Here is an 18957-nt window from a genome sequence, read left to right on the forward strand (position 1 = left end):
TATAACCAACAGCTGTGGGAGATGAAGCGTAATAGGAGGAGGCTAAAGGGCATTTTGAGATGGGCCCCGATGGTAACTAACTTAGATGCCGCTAAAATCACATCAAATATTTATTTAGCCAAAGTGAAGGTTATAAGAAAATCCTACTTTGCTCACCAGATAAGTGAAGCTCAGGACCATCAAGCAGGGCTGTTCGGCATTGTATGTGATTTATCCAGAATTGGTCAGTGACAGGCCTCCCAGTAGCATCTCCTGCTACCAATTTGCGGCCTTCTTTAAACAAAAAGTGGAGGCCATCCACCTAGATATCTCCTCTTTATCAGGGGATCAAGCCAAGATGTCTGGTGCATTGCCGTGCCCAGGAATTTTAATACAGTTTCATCCTGAGTTTGACAGGGTCCTTGATCACTGCAGGGCCACCACCACTTCATTAGATCCTTGCCTAGCCTGGCTCTTGAAAGTGGCCAGGCCGATGATAACCAAGTGGGCAGAGGCTATTATTAATGGGTTTCTCCTTGAGGGCAGGGTCCCCCTTGCCCTCAAGGAGACACTCATTAGACCTATCTGGAAAAAACCCAATCTGGCAGCTGGTGATATTAACAACTATAGTCTAGTTGCCAATATCCCCTTTATTGGCAAGCTAGTGGAGGTTCAGGCTCTCCTGGAGGAGACCAATGCCCTTGATCCGTTCCAGTCCAGGTTTAGGCCGCATCATGACATGGAGACAGCATTGATTCCTCTGCAAAATAATCTCTTGAGGGAGGCTGACAGGGGCAAAATGTCCTTGCTGGTCCTCCTCAATCTCTCAGCGGCCTTTGATACCATCAACCACAGTATCATTCTGGGGAGGCTCTTGTGGTTGGGGATCGGTGGTCAGGCCTTGGCTTGGCTCCGATCCTTCCTGGAGGACCGTCCTCAGAGCGTTGAGCTTGGGGAGATGATGTCCGCTCCGTGGACTCTCAATTGAGGAGTCCTGCAGGGGTAATTCATCTCCCCAATGCTATTTAATATCTATATGAGCCTGCTGGGGGAAGTCATCAGGAGTTTTGGAGCTTTGTGTCACCAATATGTGGATGACACTCAGCTCTATCTCCCCTTCAATCCTTCTGCAGTGGATGCTGTCCCATCCCTTAAGCGCTGCCTAGATGCGGTGCTGGGATGGATGAGGAACAACAGACTGAGGCTGAACCTGCACAAGATGGAAATCGAGCGGGTGGGGGCCCCTAGTGTATGTGGTCTGGGTGCCACCCTATCTTTGGGGGGGCACTCTTTCCATGAAGGATGAGGTTCGTAGCTTGGGTGTGCTTTTGAACCCATCACTATCAATGACATACAGTATCAGATAGTGTCTGTGGTCCGATCGCTTATTTCCACCTAAAGTGGATTGCCCAGCTATGTCCCTACCTTGACACCGGGTCCCTCACCACTCTGGTCCATGCATTGCTAATATACTTGAGACTCCTACAGACAATGAATATTTAGAATTTTCTGTTTGTGAAACTGACATTTCATCCAACATTTAAGTCTGTTTCCATATTCTGATGAAGTCAACGTGTCCATGAAAGCACACATTAAAATATAGTTAGTTAGTCTTTAAGGTGCCACATGTCTTTGTCTTTTTTGTTATTTTGTCTTTCGTTTCTTTTGATTTTACCTGATATGCTGAAATTTAGTGTTTCCTGTTGCTACTGAGATTGAGGTAGGAGAGATTACTTCCAGCTATTATCTGGAATGTTGGGTCCAATCATCATAACAGCTGCCACAATGCTTGAGGGCATAGTCAAGGAAGTGTAAATTGGTTCTCCTTCTCTAGTCAATCATTCTTGACTGGGAATACTCTACAACAGAGGTCCTCAACCCCCCTCCCCCGTCTGTGGCCTGAGCTGGACGGGGCTACGGAGACAGACCTCCCCCCTGCACGCACTCCCCCCAGCCTGTTTGTGTATGCGTACGTGCGCCAGCGCCCGCATGACCGCTCCCCCACCCTTTTGCACATGCTCCCGAGCGCATGCCCTGCCTTCCCCAGCTGGTCCATGGTTTTAAAAAGGTTGGGGACCTCTGCTCTACAATATCTATGTGTGTAATGTGCCATCAAAACCCAGTTACCTCAGGAAGTGGTGAACACTCCAACACTAGAGGCATTTGAGAGAAAATTCAACAAGCATCTGTCAGATGTACTTTGATTTGGATCCTTGCATTGAGCAGGGGGTTGGACTCATTGGCCTTTTAGGCCCCTCCCAACTCAACTGTTCTATGATTCTGATGTATGGTAATGCAAGTAGCAAAGCAGTTAAAGAGTGCAAGGTACTGTATTTAAGAAGTGATTTTTGCAGTGCTGCTCCCTAGTGAGTTTCTATGGCCAAGTGAGCTCTTGAACCCAGATCTCCTGAGTCCTACATTCTATCCGCTACACTGTGGTGGCTCTGCAATGTCTGGTTCATCTGATCATTTCCATATGATCAGATTCAGTGTTGCTCAAGCCCTATATTGTCGTTCTATGCTTACTTGCTGGAATATATGGGTCTGGGAAGGGGAGGTCTATTTCTTTCACACCCTATTTGTGACCTTTGAGGGGTGAGCAAACCTGCCCCCCCCTTTAACTGAAGCACTCGACAAACACAGAGGCATACTAAGGTCACCTCTTAAAATGGGGAAGAAATTTTAGTATTCTTAGGTATATTCAACCTATAATGCCAAGTATTTTAAAATGCATTTTGACATTCTTTTTTTAGGCAGAAGTATTCTGAACTCATTGTTTTTTACATGATATTGATGGTCTTCCTTTTATATTTCACCTTTTTCTGCTCGATTCAGCCTTGATATTAAATGATAGCCTTAACATTTCATATAGCATAATGAACTGAATGTTTATTTATAGAATTTGGCACTAGCTAATAATGCAGACCCTCTCCTCCATCTCCTAAGTAAAGCTAGAAGCCGTATCTCAAAGATTAAAAAAAATTGGATAAAGGCCAGTTTCCTAACTGCAGGCATTCTTCTGCGGCAGGTTCTTAGCCAGGCTTTCATGTAGCATTCCAATAGCACCTTAGAATTTTGCATTTTTATTTAGTTAATATTATAGTCACAAATAATAAGCTCCAGGGTACTTTTGTATCCTGCCAGGCAGATCCCATTTCCTGCTTGGTACATAATTGTATAAGATTACTATCCATGTCTGTTTAGAAGTAAGTCCTGTGCTCTCTTACATGTGTCTGTGTGTGACTCACAATGTGAAGCTATGTGTAGGACTCTGGGGAAAATTGGCACAGGACAAAGACTACTAGTAGAGAGCTATTAGTCATGAAGGCTAAACATTATTCCAATAGCAGATAAAAGATTACATTTCTGAACATCAGCAGGTGGGGAACACACGTGGGAGCTGCTATTGCACTCTTGATCTTCTTGCAGGCTTTTTCATTGGCATCTGGTTGGCCACTGCTGTAACAGTATGCTTGATTTAGCTTTTATCAGAGATGCTTCCAGATTTTCTACAATCATCCTGCCTCATCTATGGAATGTTGCAAAGGATCACAATGCCACAATCTTAATAGATTGCCACATTTTCCTATCACCTTTTACATTGTTTTTCTTTGTACAAAACATATATTAAGAGGAAAATATGAAATAGCTGCATGGTGCCTTTTGAATAGGTAATGGTAACGGTTCCCCTTGACAAATTGTCCAGTTGTGTCTGATTCTAGGGGGCAATGCTTATCCCCCGATTCCAAGCCATAGAGCCAGCATTTGTCCATAGACGGTTTCCGTGGTCACGTGGCCAGCACAACTAGACACGGAACACCATTACCTTCCCACCTAGGTGGTACCTATTTATCTACTTGCATTTTTACATGCTTTCGAACTGCTAGGTTGGCAGGAGCTGGGACAAGCGACGGGAGCTCACCCTGTCTGTGGACTCAATCTTACGACTGCTGGTCTTCTGACCTTGCAGCACAGAGGCTTCTGCGGTTTATCTCGCAGCGCCACCATGTCCCGTGTAAATAGGGACACCACCTTTTGAATAGTAATGCTAAAAACCAAAGAGTGGAAAAGTTACTCTTGTGGAATCTATCTGGTCATATTGGTTGGGACGTTTGGGTTGCTGCACTCCAAAAAAGGAATGCTCACTTACTCTTCCAGGAGCCCTCTGGAAATACCCCAGCAAATCAGCAACAATAATCAAAAGGCAATATGTAGACATTCACACCTTCATATCTTTTTATGCTAAAGAAAAAAACAAAACGACAGGGTGGAAAAATGGGAGGTTTACAAATTAAAGACATCATCACCTTCGCCCCCATAAAATTATTTATTTGAGACAGAGTGGTTACACAAGAAACCATTTGTCTGGAAATCCCTTAGCACTACATTATAACCCAATCTGTGTAACACAAAGAAAACCTCTAAAGCTGTAATTGTTCAGTTATTTGGAAGTAAACCTCATCAAGTTCAACAGAGCTTACTTCTGAGTAAGCATGCACAGAGTCATGCTAAGAAGTAGAAGCAAATGGTTATGTTTGGTTATCTGTACACAAGCATCAGTACCCACTTCCATAGCTCCTTGCTAAGGAGCAGAGTGTGGCAATTTCCTTAGGTGGCAAGGTGCTAGGAGTGGTGAATTGTGCCTTTTCTCTCCAGAGGGAAGCCGTGGCTGCTGTATTTGCATTGGTAACATGACTTCTTCTCACTCTTTGTCTAATCAGGTGTCTCCTTTCTTATGCAGCTGTTTAGTACTCTAGAATCTCATCCCATCTAATTGCGGCCTGTTCTCATTCCTTTCCCACACACTTGTGGCTCTTTCTTCCACTTTTTGTTACTGCTGCAACCAGCAGGACTTTACTGAGAAGTGCCTCCTCCTTTCAGAACACACAACCAAGGTGGCAGTATGCACAGATGTACGTACAGGTGTGTGTGGGCAATGATGGGGGACACTAATGCTGCTCCTGCTGCAGGCATCTCAGAGAGCTTAGGCTCCCACTGCCATGGATGCCAGTTATGCTCTTATTTTACTGGAGCTAGGGTCATACACCTAAGCTGAATAGTGTGAGATTCATCAAGCAGAGGAAGTATTTCTTTACATGTCACAATTAAGCTGCACAAATCACTGCCACAGCATGCAGTGATGGCCACTAGCTTGAGCAGCACTGAAATTAGATTAGATAAATTTACGGTGGATAGGATGAGTATAGATCATCTCCAGTACTGGAGAAGGAATTTAAAAAGATCATCAAGTGTAAGGATGTGTCACTGTAGACCAAAACCAGGATCATCCACACTCTTGTATTCCTGATCACGATATATGTGTGTGAAAGCTGGACAGTTAAGGCAGGAAAAAAATTGATTCATTTGAAATGTGGTGCTGGAGGAGAGCTTTGTGGATACTTTGGAATGCCAGAACAATGAACAAATGGATCCTAGAGCAAATCAAGTTGGAACTATCTCTGAAAGCAAAAATGACAAAACTGAGGCTGCTGTACTTTGAGTACATCATGAGAAGACGAGATTCTCTGGGAAAGGCAATAATAAGGTTGAAAGTACCAGGAAAAGAGGAAGACTAAATGCATGATGGATTAATTCCCTAAAGAAACCACAGGCTTGAGCAGAGCTGTTGAGGACAAGATATTTTGGAAATCGCTCATTCATAGGGTCACCATGAATAAGAGGTGACTTGCTGACATGTAACAACCACGCCTCTGTGTGTCAGCTGCTGGGGAATGTGAAATGAAGGGTCCCCTTGCACTTCTGTCTTGTTTACAGACTTCCCGTAGGCAACTGGCTGACTACCATGCAAACATCATGTTAAACTGCGTTCTATCTTTAACTCACCATTCGGTTTAGAACCTACAGGACTCCCTTCTAGGCATCCATGTTCAAGTTAATCCGTGACAAAAGACGTAACAAGTCCGGCCAGTGCCGCTTTCGCTCTTATCCGCATGGGAAGAGGAGGGGCTAGAAGAAGGAGGATTCCTGAGATTGCGAGAGTCGCGAGGAGGCGGGGCGTCCTGCGCTTGGAAAAAAAGGGCGGGGGGGGCGGCCTAACGAAAAGGGGCGTGGCCACGTAATTGAGAAAGAGGCCGGCTCAGGGGCGTGGCCTCGCTCTGGCCACGGAGGGTGAGGCGGGGCGGGGGGTGTGGCCTGGCGCGAGCTTGGGGGGGGAACTGTCCTGTCGCCGCTCGGAGGTGAAGCGCTTTTCCGAAGCCGGTGAGTGGCGGTTTGAATTTCAGGGCTGCAAGGCGGGGTGGGGTGAGGCGGAGCGCGCGCGCTGGTGCCTCCAGGGCGACATGTGCAGGCAGAAGGTGGGGGAGGGGCGGCGGCGGCGGCGGCAGTTGCGAGAGAACCGTGGTGATGCTGGGAGGGGGCTGTGGGCGAGCTGGCATTTAGCGGCGCTCCTCGCTTTTCCCGTCGCGTTATGAGGGGCCGTGGAGGGATGGAGAGAGCGACGGATGGATGGAGGAGCCACTGGTAGCTGAGAACGCGCCACGGGCTCTCCAGGCCTCCGTTTCCCCTTCCTTGCCGCAGCCTGTCAGCCCCCCGCCCTTGGTTCCTCCGCAGCTGTGGGGGCAACCGAGGCCGCCGGCAGGTGCCCAGGGCGACTCATCCAGCGGATGCCTGTAAGATGCTGGGAGGCTTTTGTTTGTTTTTTGGGGGTGGGATTCGAAGAAACAGTAGGGACGCCGGGAAGAAAAGGTGGCTTCCCCCGTGCTTTTCTCTGGCGGTGTGAACTGTGGGTGGTTTGCCTGGCAGTCCTGGAAGGGGTTTGGGGCAGAACAGGCGGCTCCCCTTGGACTGAAGCGGCTTCCCTTCAGAAGAGCGGCAGGGAAGGCAATGGGCGTCGACACGGCCCTTGAGGGGCCGCGATGCTCAAGCGCTCCGACGGGGATGTGTGGCAAGGCTGGCCTTGCGAGCTCCGCTCGAGGCTTGGATGCTCGCTGAGTCTCCGGAGGAACGTGCGGGCCTTGTGCCATGTTGGTCTGTGTAAGGAAGGGTAGCTTCTGGCTCGCGTCGCGGGAAAGTAAAACTAGCAAATGAAAAGCTGCTGCCGCCTCTACACGGACATGAAAATCTTGGCATGTCCTTAGAATTAAAAAAAAATCTCTTACTCTGAACTCCTCGGAAGTGTTCCATTCAGATTACTTTGGTGCAGCCGAGAGAGCTGTTATATTCAACACTTGAAAGATGGGCTATCGTATTTAATTTGGCTTACATTTATGAAAAATGGTGTGGCTGTCACAGATTGGTTCCTATAGTCTTCTGAGGTTCAGATATACTGTAGATTTGCAATTCAGATTTATTAGTTTGGATCCATTCTCATTTATACTTAAAACAGATCCATAATTAATCCCAGTGATTTAAAAATGAATTTTACAGTATGACTAAATCTGAATCTAGGTGGTAAATAGGGATTGCCTATATTTCAGTGGGTGTCATACTGTTATATATTAGTGGCAGTGTTAGGTGGATAATAAGGCTTCTGTGAAATCCAACAATATTCATGACACTGTTAATTGGTAAAACATAGTATTATAGCTAGTGTTTAGATATATGCTTGAAGTAAAACAAGCAAATTAAAAGCTTGGGTTTCTATAATGTGGCAAGTAATTGCTTACTGTGGGAAAATGCATCCTTATTTACTTTGATTATGGCAGTGTTGAGATGGAAGGGATCTATTTCTGAAGGTGATATGTGATCTTGGAATGTCCCCACCCCCTACCCAGTCCTTGTCCAGAATATTTAGAAATCAAGCCAGAAATAATAAAGAACAGATGGGTATGACAAATGGTTGAGAGAAACTAAAGGGACAGCATGACAGTACAGAACAAGAAAAACAGCTGTCATGGCACACCAGTTGCTGATCCATCCTTGAGTTTTCTGTAAGCATCATGTGTGTTTGCATAGCTTTGTATAGTATACATATGTATGTATATTTACACAATAAATTTAAAGAAATTAAGGTGTAAAATTCAAAGGTATCAGATGTATTTAACTGAGTCCTACAAAGCTATCTCCAAGCCTTTAACAGTTTAAGAGTAATTGTGTCTCATGTTCAAAAATATGACAAAGTTGCAGCAGCTATTTAATTCAGAAGCTGTCAGTGTTGTTTAAAATGTCAGGCATATTGTTTCTGTCTCCCTAAAGTGTGCAAGCTATGTATGACATCTTTTGATGATACCTATGCACGTCTCTCTTTTTAGTGGATTGATAAGAATTAACATAGATTAACTGTAGCTTTCTAGAAAAAGTCAGTTGTGTGATAGCAGTGTTCTTCATTGCTTATTTTTTTGGCCATACTTTGAGATAAGTGCTGCAGTGATGTGGGAACATGTTTTCTGGGTAAGCATTTGAGTATCTTTAGCCAAGAAACAAGCTCATTGAATAACCTGTTTAAATTTATGTGCAAATGTACACAAAGCAAATGTGACTAGCATGGCTCACTGTGCTTTTATGTTGTCTGAAAGGGCAGAGAGATGACAAGAATGAAACTGACCCTTGTCACCAGCCAGAAGCTGATAGTTCGAAGTTTAGGTTATTTCCTCCCTTCCAGGAAGAAAAAAAGGATTGTTCTAGTCCTTGCCTTAAGCCAGAGGATGAGCAATTATGAAGAACTTGCTTTTGTACATCCTAGCAAGAACACTACTCCAAAATTCAGTTGCTTCATGCTTGAAGGGGAGGGACTCCTGTAGTCCTTGGCGCTGGTGAAAACCCCCCAAGTGCCCTTGATTACCTGCAGCACATCTATCTTTGCAAGAATGTAAAACTAGCTTATTTGTTGTTGTTTAGTTGTTTAGTCGTGTCCAACTCTTCGTGACCCCATGGACCAGAGCACGCCAGGCCCTCCTGTCTTCCACTGCCTCCCGGAGTTGGGTTAAATTCATATTGGCTGCTTCGATGACACTGTCCAACCATCTCATCCTCTGTCGTCCCCTTCTCCTCTTGCCTCCACACTTTCCCAACATCAAGGTCTTTTCCAAGGAGTCTTCTCTTCTCATGAGATGGCCAAAATATTGGAGCCTCAGCTTCAGGATCTGTCCTTCCAGTGAGCACTCAGGGTTGATTTCCTTTAGAATGGATAGGTTTGTTCCACTGAGATGGCATCACCTCCACTGGCCTTGTTGTTAGAGAAGCTTTCTAAGGCCCACTTGACTTCACTCTCCAGGATGTCTGGCTCTAGGTCAGCAACCACACTATCTGGGTTGTCTGGGATATCCAAATCTTTCTGGTATAGTCCCTCTGTGTATTCTTGCCACCTCTTCTTGATATCTTCGGCTTTTGTGATGTCCCTACCATTTTTGTCCTTTCTCATGTTCATCTTTGCACAAAATGTTCCTTTAATATCTCCGATTATCCTGAACAGCTCTCTGGTTTTTCCTTTTCTATTATTTTCCTCTATTTCTTTGCATTGTTCATTTAAGAAGGCCGTCTTGTCTCTCCTTGCTATTCTTTGGAAGTCTGCATTCAATTTTCTGTAACTTTCCTTATCTCCCTTGCATTTTGTTTCTCTTCTCTTCTCTGCTATTTGTAAGGCCTCGTTGGACAGCCACTTGCATTTCCTTTTCCTTGGGATGGTTTTTGTTGCTGCCGCCTGTACAGTGTTACGAGCTTCCATCCATAGTTCTTCAGACACTCTGTCCACCAAATCTAGTTCCTTAAATCTGTTCTTCACTTCCACTGTGTATTCATAAGGGATTTGGTTTAGATTATATCTGACTAGCCCAGTGGTTTTTCCTACTCTCTTCAGTTTAAGCTTGAATTTTGCTATGAGAAGCTGATGATCAGGGCCACAATCAGCTCCAGGTCTTGTTTTTGCTGACTGTATAGAGCTTCTCCATCTTTGGCTGCAGAGAATATAATCAATCTGATTTCGGTATTGCCCGTCTGGTGATGTCCATATGTAGAGTTGCCTCTTGTGTTGCTGGAAAAGAGTGTTTGTGATGATCAGCTTGTTCTCTTAACAAAACTCTGTTAGCCTTTGCCCTGCTTCGTTTTGAACTCCAAGGCCAAACTTTCCTGCTGTTCCTTTTATCTCTTGACTCCCTACTTTAGCATTCCAGTCCCCTATAATAACAAGAACATCTTTCTTTGGTGTCAGTTCTAGAAGGTGTTGTAAGTCTTCATAGAATTGGTCAATTTCAGTCTCCTCAGCACTGGTGGTTGGTTCATAAACTTGGATTATTGTGATGTTGAAAGGTCTGCCTTGGATTTGTATTGACATCATTCTATCATAGATTATATCCCAGTACAGCTTTTCCCATTCTTTTGTTGACTATGAGGTCTACTTCATTCCTTCTACGGAATTCTTGGCCACAATAGTAGATATGATAATAGTCTGAATTGAATTTGCCCATTCCCATCCATTTTAGTTCAGTGACACCCAGGATGTCAATGTTTATTCTTGCCGTCTCCTGTTTGACCACATCCAGCTTTCCAAGGTTCATAGATCTTACATTCCAGGTTCCTATGCAGTATTTTTCTTTGAAATATCGGACTTTCCTTTCACTTCCAGGCACATCTGCAGCTGAGCATCCTGTCGACTTTGGCCCAACCACTTCATTAGCTTTGGAGCTACCTGTACTTGTCCTCCGCTCTTCCTCAGTAGAATGTTGGACGCCTTCCGACCTGAGGGGGCCATCTTCCAGCGGCATATCTTTTAGCCTTTTGTTTCTGGTCATGGGGCTTTTTTTAGTCAGAACTCTCCACTATGACCTTTCTGTCTTGGGTGGCCCTCACGGCATAGACCATAGCTTCACTGAGTTACTCAAACCCCTTTGCCACAACAAGGCAGCAATCCATGAAGGGGAAAACTAGCTTAAGTGAGGTATAAATTATCTGTTAATAGTTTGCTTCCTGTTCTGGCAGTGGGAAATCAATCTCTCCCATCCTTTACATCCTTTGAGTTTTTCTTCTTTTTACTGCAACTCTAAGAAAAGGGCCCATCTTTGTAGTTTGATTTATGTGTAACATCTGCTTAATGTTTAAGAAATAAGAAAAAAAGGAAATTGAGGTTCATCTTTAAGTATGACTGTATATTCTCTTAAACTTCCCCCCAAAGTACATAAAAGTAATTTAATCCGTATTACGAAAAAATATTTTTCTTTAATAATTTTTACTTATGTTTGGCTTACATCATGATCTTAGGTCCGCTTCTTCATGAGAATAGTGGCTCTGTTCATATTTACATCATGTATTAATGATGAAATAATGCTCTTGTTCTTAATATGTCTAGTTTAAGTATTGACATCCTTAAATGTTTGCTACATTTTTATAGCATATTCATCCTCCTGACTTGTATCTCTCTTCCTTTCTTGGAGAAGCTGCCAATTTTGCCTCCTGTTGCCATTGTAAAGAAAAAGTGTGGTGGGCCTCCTAAGATCTTGGGAATTAAGTTGAACAAGATTGGCCAGGGCTGCAACTCTGTGTGCAAAATTGTGCTTTTAATACACAGATTCTAATGTTCAGTTTCTAACTTCTGCAGCAGAGTTAGGGAAAATATGGCCACCCTGATGTTTTCAGACTTCAAATCCCATATGTTGTAGCTACTGTATCAGATGGTGAGAAATGGTTAGAGTTGTAGTTTAGAAATATCTGGCTCTCTGCATATTCCCTGATATACATGCACGATAACAAAAAAGAACTCTGTCAGAAAGGTAGATTTTGATAAGCCACTTTATGTCATTGTAGAGGAGATGTGTGCAAATTTTGGCCCCATTGCCACATGCAGGCTCCCACTGCCTTTTTGAAACCTGTGGATATTTTGCCATTGAAAATAATAATAATAATATTTTAAAAAAGAGGGAGCAACTTTCCACTTCTGGAAGCTCCAGGTTTTGCAGCAAAATAAGTTGCAGGCTCACCAGTGCTGCTCCACGGTACAAGAAATGGACTTCTAGCAACATATGATTTTGATTTTTAAAAACTTTTTGCTAGTTTCTTGAGCTACTATAGTCTCCGGTGGCCCCTGAGAGTGGAGAATCAATCCCTAGACCCCTTAAATTTGGCTGCCCTCACATAGAATGTACACTGTAGACAATACTGAGGTAGCCCGATTAGTAACCTGACTTAACATAAGACTTTTTTTATCTTATGGTTGTGTCATGCATGTGAAATATTTAGCATATGGCACAATTTGGTCTGTGTCTGCTAATCTCTAAAAATATACTGTGATTTTATTTGTCCGCCTTGGCTAAATTGTACTGACTTAAGGCAATTTGCAGTTCTAGCCTTAGATCATCATCCCTGAAATTTAAACACAGTGTCTTATATCCACGTTAAGGACTAACTTTAATCCCATTGGTCCAATTTAGGTCCTGTTGATTCAAATAAATAACAATAAACCCTTGATTCCATTGTTTTGAGAATGGCAATTCAGGTCTCTTTCTTGATACATTTAGCAATGAAATGCCATGATAGCGCTGCTGAACAGGGACATTTCTTCGAAGAATTAGTATAAGATCTCACCACTGATGCCACTTGGTAGTTGGTTTTTTATGCTTTAGAAATAGCTCTTTCAAAGTGGTCATTAAAGGAACCAAGTGGTCTCATTTCTTTCTCGAAAAAAATCTTTCAAACAGTAACTGTTTGGAATACAACTGAATTGCAATGTAATCAGTAGACAATATTTCCTCTTTTTTTAATGGAAGCCTTGCTACAGTAAAAAAAACCCTCACACATTCTTCATTCTGGAAAAATGAAGTTACATTTGCTAACTGGTTCTTATCGGTTACCTCTTGTTTTAATTCTTCTTTAATCGCAACTCTGATATTGGATAAATGTTCAATAGAGGCAATGGTTTTCTGTCAGGTGTTTTTTTTTTAATTAATTTCTGTCAGCTTCACAGAGAGAGGCTGAAATTCTGGCCATGCAGCTTTGTCACGTAAAGCTGAGGATGTCATCAGTCATGGTGGTTTTTTGGAAATAAATTTTTTTCTATTCTCCCTCCCCCCAAAAAAGGTCTTTTTTCAGGGAGTAGATATTGAGGGTCATGGGACTGAGGGAGGAGCCGCAGCAACGGGAGCTCATTCAGTCACGTGGATTCGATCTTACGACTGCTGGTCTTCTGACCCTGCAGCACAGGCTTCTGTGGTTTAGCCCACAGCACCACCACGTTTTTGTAAGCACCCTTGGATATGACAGATGGACACACATTTTTAAATATATGAATTTCCGTTGCTCAAGAACTGTTGTAAATATCATAATAACATCTTTCAGTTTTTCAGCTGCTAACAGGAGAAGTGTAAAAGTATTGATGAATTTTTAAATTATGTAGTTTGTTCTCAATGGCCAGAATCCTGTTTGGATTTCACTCTGGAGTTAATAAAATCACATAAATTGCAGTAGCAAATTGCAGCTAATTAGCAAGGTGCTCAATTTCTTGCAAAGAGAATTATGATAAGGTTGAGTGTTCAGAATTACACAAATGCAATAGTAGGGTAATACCTTTACTGAACCACTAAAAAAATCACACAAATTATAGTTTTTGTGGGTAATTATCCCACTTCCTCAGGCTAGGCATCATAATGCAGCAAAAATTAGAATTATTTTAGTGGTTCAGTAATCTTGTGCAAGTCACACAGTGAGACATGTGACCAACATCATCTTATTTAGATGTAATTTGCTCCTATGGCTTATATACAATTTCTCTTACTGCAGGATAAAATCCCAATAAGATTCTTGCCATTAACTCTATCAACAGAAAGCTAGTGTTCCTGTCTGTGGGGTTTTAAAGGATTATGCAAAGTGTTAGTATGATTCTTTGACTCTAATTGGTCAAATTGGATTGTTGTGCTTCATTGCTTTTGTTGTGTTTTTAGGATTGATTTGATCACCATTTTTAATATGATACTTGCTTCTTTTTTTAAAATTTGCACACTTACTGTTCTTAGCTTTTATATACTGTACTGTATTATCCTTTTATGTAATGATATAAACCTTCTTGGGTTGTTTTCAGGAGAAAAATATTTAATATTTTAAACAAACAAACAAACAAACAAACAAACAATACCTTCAATAATATATTTTCTTCCTAACTGTTCAGCTTCAGCTAATGGAGGTTTGGTCATTCCTGGGATAATATGCTATTTCTTCAGCACCAGTATTATTGAAGAGAGGATTCTGAAATGATATCTTAAAAGTTATCCAGTGTGCACAACTTGAAAGATGAATGAGTTGTTCTTAACTCTGGTTATGAACAGCAATAAGGTGCTTGCTTATCCCATGTCACAAAATAAACCAGTGAGATTTTGTGCAATATACCGGAGTAGTTTGAAATTTCTTACACAGAGCAGAGCTCAGAAGCTGGTCATCCTAATCCTTTATGATCACATTTCTGCTGAGCATACCAAGACATAATTTTATAAATTTCACTATACTGTACTGACATCCACTCTTGTTTGTGACAAGGAATCGTTTATTCCTATTAGTGCCCAGAAATCATTTAATTCAATTAGGCAGTGGATATATGCCTGAATCTAATCTTTTCAAATTAGAAGAGCAATACAGGACACTTTGGAGAGTTACAAAGTGTTCTGTGTTGCTAGTTTGTTTCTTTGGTACATGAGAGGATCTTTGGTATGCTATCTGTATGAGTCAGATTTGAAAGAGGTAGATAGTCCAGAGTCTTTAGAAACCACATATTCTAACAATGCTGTCTATTGGTGTTCATTGCCTAAAGTGCTTCCTTAAGGTACCTCCTTGTTGTGCTGGAGTATTTGTAGGGTACAGTGGATCCTTAACTTACAGACAGCTCAATTTACAGACTTTTTGAGTTACAGTGGGCCCTCGACTTAATGAACTTAATCCGTTCTGGAAGGACATTCGTACCTCGAAAAGTTCATACGTTAAAGGACCATTCTCCATTGAAATGCAAGGGAACGGAATTAATCCGTTCCAGCATTAAAAAAAACCCCCAACCCAAAATAAAGATAAAAAGAGCAAGTCCCACGTTGGGACTGCAGAAACTCTCTCTCTCACACACACAGAACCACAGAAACAGAACCCCACCTAGTCCAAACCCACCCTCCAAAACCCACACAGAAAAGTTTTAGGACTTACCAGTGAGCCAGTGCTCCGCTGCCTCCACGTGGCCTGGGGCAAGTGGCCAAGCGCCCGGCCAGCTCTAGCCTCCTGGCGCTGGGTGAGCTTTGGTGGCTCCGAAGCCAAAAAGGCAGGGAGAAAGGGCGGGAAATTTGAATTTCCTGCCCTTCCTCCCTGCCTTTGGAGCTTTCAAAGGGCTTCCTCCAATGTCGGGGAAAGCCCTTTGAAACCTCTGAAGGCACCGATCGTGGTGGCAGAGACACCCAGGGAGGTCTCCCAGGGTGGCGTGCAAGCCCTGGGAGACCTCCCTGGGGGTCCCCGCCGCCGCGATCGGCAGCTTCGGAGGTTTCAAAGGGCTTTCCCCCTACATCGGAGGAAGCCCTTTGAAAGCTCCAAAGGCAGGGAGGAAGGGCAGGAAATTCGAATTTCCCGCCCTTTCTCCCTGCCTTTTTGGCTTCGGAGGTTTCAAAGGGCTTCCTCCGATGTTGGGGGAAAGCCCTTTGAAACCTCCGAAGCCACCGATTGTGGTGGTGGGGACCCCCAGCCAGGGAGGTCTCCCAGGACTTGCACGCTACCATGGGAAACCTTCCTGGGGGTCCCCGCCACTGTGATCGGCAGCTTCGGAGCTCTCAAAGGGCTTTCCCCAGACATCAGAAGAAGCTCTTTGAAAGCTCCAAAGGCAGGGAAGAAGGGCAGGAAATTTGAATTTCCCGCCCTTTCTCCCTGCCTTTTGGGTTCGTAACTTGATCTGCATGACAAGGTGGCACCTAGTATGTTAGGTGCTTTATACCTGGGGCAATTTTTCAGATAATTATCTTGGGTAATTCATTCTCTTGATGTACAGTTTATAGCGTTTTTAATTCAATTTGTGTTAACACCTGAGTTCAGTGTACTTGTAGCTCACGATTTGGATCAAATGTGATAGTGCCTATGTTGCAAAGCACCACTTTTTGCTTGTGTTTCAGTTGTCTGTGCATCAGCCTCAGAATTTGTGTGTATGTATGTTAAATGCCAAAAAAACCCCAAAAAACAAAACAAAACAAAACAGTCTCTTATTCTCTCCAGATTGCTGTCAGTGAGCTCTTTTGTGCTGTGTTGCAATGGAAATGTATTATTGCACTCATTGGCTTTTGAACCTGGTTTCATTTAAGTAGCTTAAGCAAGGGATTGCTGTTGCCTTACAGGATGATATAGTTATGCTGATACTGAATACTTTGTCATCATTTTATTTCCCTAGTGAGTTTTGCTATGAAGTTTTCTTTAGCAGCATCTTTAGTGAGCAGTTCTACGTCTCATTTTAATGCTTTTTGGTAGAGAGTGTTAGTGAAGCATTGAGTCACAGATGTGTTTCTAGATTTTATGCTGCCAAAATTTTTTACTCTGGATTGGTTAAATTGTATTTATGTAACTAGGTAATTTTTTCTACTTTGAGAACTGAACAATTGAAGCATTACCCTATAGCCTTGCTCTGGAACTATTTGAGACTGGACAGTGTTTTTTATTAATCAAAGCACAATGTTACTGTGTTAGTGGGGAAGACTAAGATAAATATAGAACATTATGAAGTTACAGTACTAGTAGGGCTGGTGCTTTATAAGTCGAAGTGCCAAATAACATACCACTACTGTGTGTAAAGCTTTGCCAGTTCAATTATGAAATATGACATTGTTGAAGGATTGCTTTGAAATCCTGGATATTTTCTTTGCTTAACAACAATAGTTGTCTTCAGTATCGCTGAAATTTGAGTTAGTCACTGTAGAAATGCAGATGGCTGTGACCTAATTAATATATATAGTTGCGATCTGCAAAGAATAGGACTATGACTACATTAGAATAAAAACTTGAATTTGAAAAACACGTATTGTGTTTTGGGTAGGTACATGACTATCAAGAACAAAATAGGCTTTTAATTTATATTACTTTTTCAGTTTTGGTCCCATGGAATTACAAAAATGTAGTCTTCAGTTTTTAGTGAGGTAGGTTGGAAAATAAGAAGACAGAAGAAAATAAAAGGTAGAAAATTATGTGGAAAGCATGGAATGGATGTGTACTTTTATATTTGCCATCTGGTCAAGAGATCACATGGATCCATAAGACACACCTTTCCATAAGACGCACCAATTTTTTAGGAGAAGAAAACAGGAAAATATAATCTGTTTTCTTCGCTCCATAAGACACACAGACTTTCCATCCTCCTGTTTTGTGGGGGGAAAAATGCTGTTTTGCATGAGGATAACCAAAATAGTGTGAATCATTTTAAGATTAAACTTATATTACTTTCTTTAGAAAATCCAATTTCTGATGCTTGCGGAAGATGAACAGTTAAATAAGTTTCTGAAAATTTTAAAGTGATATGTCTTGTAAAAGACAGGACCAGCAAAAGTCACTTTCTCTTGTGAGTTTGAAATTAGAAATATTACTTTACTTGTTTTTGATGTCTGTAATAAGGATTGAGTTGATTCTTACATTCATAAACCTCTCGATCATAGAGGTAAGTGAATTTTAAAATGGAAAGAATTTACTTTTCTAGGCCTTAAGTCCATTTAATTGTTGAGTTCCTGTTCATACTCTTCAACTTGCACTGTCAACCCCAGGGTGTGACTGTATCACAGGAAAAATGTGAAGTGATCTGCTGTGATGTTGCACCTGGGAAGTTGCATTTCCACAGGTGAATTTGCTTTAGAAGATCATACAGGAGTCAGCAGAGAGAGCAGAATAAATTGCCAAACTGAACTTGTTTACACCTTGTTAAGGTGGTTTTATTGCAACTGATCAGGTTTGCACCATCATAAGAACTATAGGAATATCAACAACCTCCAATATGCAGATGATACCACTCTGATGGCAGAAAGTGAGGAGGAACTAAAGAACCTTGTGATGAGGGTGAAAGAGGAGAGTGCAAAAAACGATCTGAAACTCAACATCAAAAAAAAAAAACTAAGATCATGGCCACTGGTCCCATCACCTCCTGGGAAATAGAAGGGGAAGATATGGAGGCAGTGACAGATTTTACTTTCTTGGGCTCCATGATCACTGCAGATGGTGGCAGCAGCTACGAAATTAAAAGACAACTTCTTCTTGGGAGGAAAGCGATGACAAACCTTGACAGCATCTTAAAAAGCAGAGACATCACCTTGCCAACAAAAGTCCGAATAGTCAAAGCTATGGTTTTTCCTGTACTGATGTATGGAAGTGAGAGCTGGACCATAAAGGAGGCTGACCGCCAAAGAATTGATGCCTTTGAATTGTGGTGCTGGAGAAGGCTCTTGAGAGTCCCCTGGACTGCAAGGAGAACAAACCTATCAATTCTAAAGGAAATCAACTGTGAGTACTCACTGGAAGGACAGATCCTGAAGCTGAGGCTCCAGTACTTTGGCCATCTCATGAGAAGAGAAGACTCCTTGGAAAAGACCTTGATGTTGGGAAACTGTGAAGGCAAGAGGAGAAGGGGACAACAGAGGATGAGATGGTTGAACAGTGTCATCGAAGCTACCAACATGAATTTGACCAAACTCCAGGAGGCAGTGGAAGATAGGAGGGCCTGGCATGCTCTGGTCCATGGTGTCAGGAAGAGTCGGACACAACTAAACGACGAGGAGGAACTATAGAGCTACCTTGACAAGCTGTGAACAAGGGTTTACTCCCAATTTCCTCCCCTCTGTTGATTTCCTCATTGCTTGTTTCTCTCTCTCTCTATTTGGCCTCCTTGCTGGCACAAAGACTTTTGGGGGGAAATAAACCATTTGGAAACAAAGGGGGGCTATGTTGAGGAGTACTGAATCTCCCACAAGGGCCTCTCAGCTTCCTCTCTCCTCATCTTAAAGTAGGAAATTGAGAGAGCCAGTTTCTGGTTATCTGTTGCATCAGCTCAAGTAAATTCTTAAAAAAAAAGGTAGAAGTTTTGGGTGGATGTAAAAACTACAGAGGGGGCAA

General features: G+C 42.5%; 2 protein-coding genes across 19 annotated transcripts in view; one reads left to right on the forward strand and one right to left on the reverse strand.

The window, feature by feature from the left end:
• The window catches only part of TMEM183A (transmembrane protein 183A), a 32044-nt gene extending 26108 nt beyond the window's left edge, over positions 1-5936 (reverse strand). Inside the window, exon 1 of the mRNA XM_072997101.2 lies at positions 5824-5936. The gene's annotated coding sequence lies outside the window, so the exon portion shown is untranslated. The remainder of the gene's footprint in view (positions 1-5823) is intronic.
• Positions 1-18957, forward strand: part of PPFIA4 (PPFI scaffold protein A4) — a 149946-nt gene that overhangs the window by 10284 nt on the left and 120705 nt on the right. For 13 of the 18 annotated variants that reach the window (XR_013545078.1, XR_013545079.1, XR_013545077.1 and 10 more), the window contains exon 1: positions 6123-6198. The exons of 1 other annotated variant lie outside the window; for it this stretch is intronic. The gene's annotated coding sequence lies outside the window, so the exon portion shown is untranslated. Of the gene's footprint in view, positions 1-6122; positions 6199-6472; positions 6609-18957 lie in introns of those variants that run through there. 4 more of the 18 variants (XM_072997093.2, XM_072997096.2, XM_072997097.2 and 1 more) reach the window with 2 other exon arrangements.

This window comes from Pogona vitticeps, chromosome 4 (genome assembly GCF_051106095.1).
Source record: "Pogona vitticeps strain Pit_001003342236 chromosome 4, PviZW2.1, whole genome shotgun sequence".
Lineage (NCBI taxonomy): Eukaryota > Metazoa > Chordata > Lepidosauria > Squamata > Agamidae > Pogona > Pogona vitticeps.